The 4,045-nt window shown below is 39.0% G+C and overlaps 1 non-coding gene across 1 annotated transcript; it reads left to right on the top strand.

Annotated features, from left to right (window-relative positions):
• Positions 1-3,618: 3,618 nt before the first annotated feature.
• LOC145135330 (small nucleolar RNA R71) lies at positions 3,619-3,725 on the top strand. The gene has a single exon (XR_013719792.1). It is a non-coding gene; the product is annotated as a small nucleolar RNA R71 (small nucleolar RNA).
• The last annotated feature ends 320 nt before the right edge of the window (positions 3,726-4,045 follow it).

Below are 4,045 nucleotides of genomic sequence, written 5' to 3'. Positions count from 1 at the left end.
TGAACAAGTGGTAAATATGACTAAGTGTCATATTTATACCCCCTTAGGGTTTACGGCCGTAAACACCTTGTTTAGGCCGTAAACTCCAAAGTCTTGGAGTTTTAGGACATTATTGTTGCACAATAAACCCTTGGGCATCCTCTCTCCTATTATCTCCTGAAATACTAGGCTTTAGAACACTCAAACTGACTCTACACAGCTCAAAAGTTAGCAGAAACTGTTCTAACTTCTATTGAAGTGAATGGTTGTACAGGATAGAAATTTCGGGTTGTCACATCTATGAAGACTATCACGGACCGATCCAGCATCGGTCTGCACACGCGGTTCATGAGATCCATGAATGCGGCAGGAGCATTGGTGAGCCCAAACGGCATCACCACGAATTCATGGTTTGGGCTATTGATATTTTTTTTTGGACTTTTTGGGAAAAGGCTCATGAAAAGGATTGGGCCCAATTTGGAAAATTGGCCCATATTTGGGCCTTAGATGCTTATTTTGGATTTTGGGCTTTTATACTTTTGGTTTGGGCCTTGGCCTTGGGCCAAGTTAGAGGAAGGGTAAAAAGGTGTTTTACCCTAATTTGGACTCTTAGTGTGAGTCAGGATCTAGTTATTAACGGGTTGTCATTTGGGTATTTGATACCGCGTGGATTTTAGCGGATCTGCAGTCAGATTTTTTATCTGTGGGTTTTAGCGATCTGACGTGAGTCTCCTCACTGTACTATGGGTCGAAGGCACCAATGCCGACCCATTTGGTTTATATTATTGGAAGACCAGGAGGTGGCCCTTGGCATTTGTATGAAAGACCCGGAGGTGGCTCCTGGGAAATATGTATGCAAGACCAGAGTTTAGACTCTAGCAGTTAATTAGATAGGTAGTTGTAGATTGTATGCTAGTTGTGTTTGTGATGCTTGCATGGAAGACCAGGAGGTGGTTCCTAGCACGTGTCTATAAGACCCATGTTTTTGGCCCCCAGCCTGTCAAGGAAAGACCATGATACGGCTTGTGGCATAATGACAAGACTATGGTTGGCACATAGCACCCTCTATCGCATGTATGATAAGTGTGATATGTATGATGTGTATGGTATGTGGTATTTTGGGGAACTCACTAAGATTTGGGCTTACAGTTGTTGTTTATGGTTTCAGGTACTTCTGGTTCGAAAGGGAAGGGCCCGGCTTGATCGCACCGCATACACCCATATTTTCCTCAACCTTGAGATTTTGGGATTGTACTCTGATAACTGTTTTTATTATAAAATACCTTTAAGTGTTTGAGTAAATGATAAATGGGTGTTTTGGTTGTTTTAAAAATGAAATTTTTACCTTCATATTTTGGGGTGTTACATGTTCGCCTAGTTTTCATGTCGTGGTCACGAAAACCACGTCGTGATGTCGGTTCATGACGAATCTGTTTATCGATTATTCCAAGGTCAAATCGAACTAAATTCATGTTTGGGTTTGTGTAATCTTCTATTATAAGGCTTTTTAACATACATGAAACCAAGATTCACTTAACAAATCGACTCAATTTTGGCATTAAAGCTTTAAGAACAAACCCTAATTCAAAATCCCTAAAAACCAAGGAAATTAAACATTAATAAACTTATAGAACATACCTTTGATGAGAATGACGTAAGATAAAAGTAGGAAAAACAAGGATTCGGCCGAAATCGAAATACGGGGGTGGGGGGAGCACTTCAGAATTACGTTTTAATGTTTGCAATGAAAGTGTTGAAGATAGCTACTAATGTTCTTAACTTACTTCGTTACTTTTCATTACTTCACGTCTTGAAGATGGGTTTCACGTAGTGGGCCACGGCTAGGCCAATTTTTATGGGTTGTTGCAATGTTGGGCTAAAATAAGATCGGGCTACTTTAGTCCAAATGGTCATAACAAAATAACTAGTAATTTTTCTGGTATTTAATTTATAAAAATCATTATTATTCATAAAAATAAAATTATTTTTTCATAAAAATATTTTTCTTTTACGATAAGGACCCCCCACACTCGATTTTTGCCTTATTCTAAAAAAAATTAAAATGACAATGATTATGATTTATCATAAAACTTAAATAAAAATGCAAAAATTAAAAATGCAAAAACTAAAAGAAGAACGCAAACCGAGCTCGGGTTGCCTCCCGAGAAGCGCTTCTTTTTATGGAGTCATGAGCTGGACTCCGTGCCACCCTACGTTGTATTGGTTGAAATCGGGATCTCCACTTGCACCTTTTGTTCCCTCCATCTTTTCTTGTATGCTTTCACCCTTTTTAGATATGCTTTCTTATAATTCTCCTTTTTCACTTTAAAATCGGCTTCCTCAAGCTTTCGTTTCACCCCCTTATTTTTCACAGCAAGTTCAGGTTCTCTTCGTTCTTTTTGTACCTCCTTAGCTTCAGAATCAAGTTTGTACAAAGTTGGTTGTCTTAAGTCTTAGGTAACTTCTTCTTCTTCATTACTTGACACCAAACTTTCTTCACTTTCCTCACTCACTAGAGACTTTGAAGTTTTATAAGCAAAGACCTCAAAAACCATCGGAATCGAAGCTCTAGGATTAGTTCGCTTGACTTGGTTTATTATTTGAATTTCTTCTTCCATCAATCTCTCCAACTCTTCAAGCTCGTTTTCTTCATCCATGAAAAATACTTCATTTTGAGCCCAATCTGTTTTGAATCCGTCTTCCACTCCAAATGTCATTTCTTTGTTCCCCACTCGTAATGTAAGTTTTGACTCACGAATATCCACCAAGGCTCATGCGGTATTGAGTAAAGGGCGTCCAAGGATAATTGGGACATCTTTATCCTCCTTTATGTCTAGCACTACAAAGTCAATTGGAGAAATAAATTTTCCAATTTTTACTAAAATGTCCTCAACTATGCCTCGAGGATGAGTCACTGAATGATTAGCCATATGAATCGTCATTCTAGTAGCCTTCAATTCCGGAAGGTCGAGCTTTTGAGAAAATGAATAGGGCATCAAATTTCTGCTCGCTCCAGAATCGGATAAAGCGTATGTCTTCATGGTGTTTCTTATCGCTGCATCGGTTTCATCATGCCTGTTTTCTTATGCGGCTGTAAAGCGGACGAGCATTGTTTCAAAATCTGTTTTCTTTTCGGGCGCGGGTTCTTCTTTTTGATAAGACCCTCTTACCTTTTGCTTGTACTTTTCTTCTTTTTTCCTTTTGTACTCATCTTAAGGCAACCATTCCTTTTTCGGCTTCCTCCAATCTTCATCATAATGGTATCCACTTGAGTAGCATACTTGAGCTTTCTTATTCCCTTTCTCTTCTAAATGGCAATCTTTCGTCAAATGTGGACCATTGCAATTTTCACAACCCACACATATTGCGTGAATGGATTGGTTCATCTTGGTCATTCTTCTATCCATGTTACTTAACATTGCCATTACCGCCTCCATATCTTTTGAAGTACCTTTCCTGATCCCCCTAGTTCCATCATTACGAGGGTTGTGATATTCCCGTGAATGCTTTGAAAACTCTTCGATTAATTCTTTAATTTTAGCGGAATTTTTCTTAGTTAAAGGTCCTTACGAATCAAGGAGTTTCCTCGTCGTGACATTCACCCCATCATAGAAGATCGATACCTCCTATTGCTCATTTAAATCATTTTGGGGACAATTTCTAATTAACCCTTTGTATCGCTCCCAAGCTTCGTACATGGACTCCCCTATTTGTTGCTCAAAGTTTTCTATGGCCTTCTTGAGTTTAGAAACTTTAGATGCTGGGAAAAATTGTTGGAGGAATTCTTCACGCATCTATGCCCAAGTGGTGATTGAACCTGGTGAAAGTGCCTTCAACCAATCTTTAGTTGCTCCTTTAAAAGTAACTGAAAGCATTCTTAGCAAGACAGTCTCTCGAGGAACATTAGGAATGTTGAAATAATCAGCTATGTCATTGACTTCATCGAGGTGCTTGTATGCATCTTCATGGTCTTTTCCGTAAAATGGAATTTCCTTTAGCGTGGTAAGGATATGTCCCTTAAGATCGAAGGTAGCAGTAGCGGGAATTACGGGTTGTACAAGTTCAG

Source organism: Lactuca virosa, chromosome 8 (genome assembly GCF_052849685.1).
Source record: "Lactuca virosa cultivar CGN04683 chromosome 8, Lactuca_virosa_CGN04683_v6, whole genome shotgun sequence".
Classification (NCBI taxonomy): domain Eukaryota; kingdom Viridiplantae; phylum Streptophyta; class Magnoliopsida; order Asterales; family Asteraceae; genus Lactuca; species Lactuca virosa.
The sequence above is the reverse complement of the archived record's forward strand: the minus strand, read 5'-3'. Positions and strand labels throughout refer to the sequence as shown.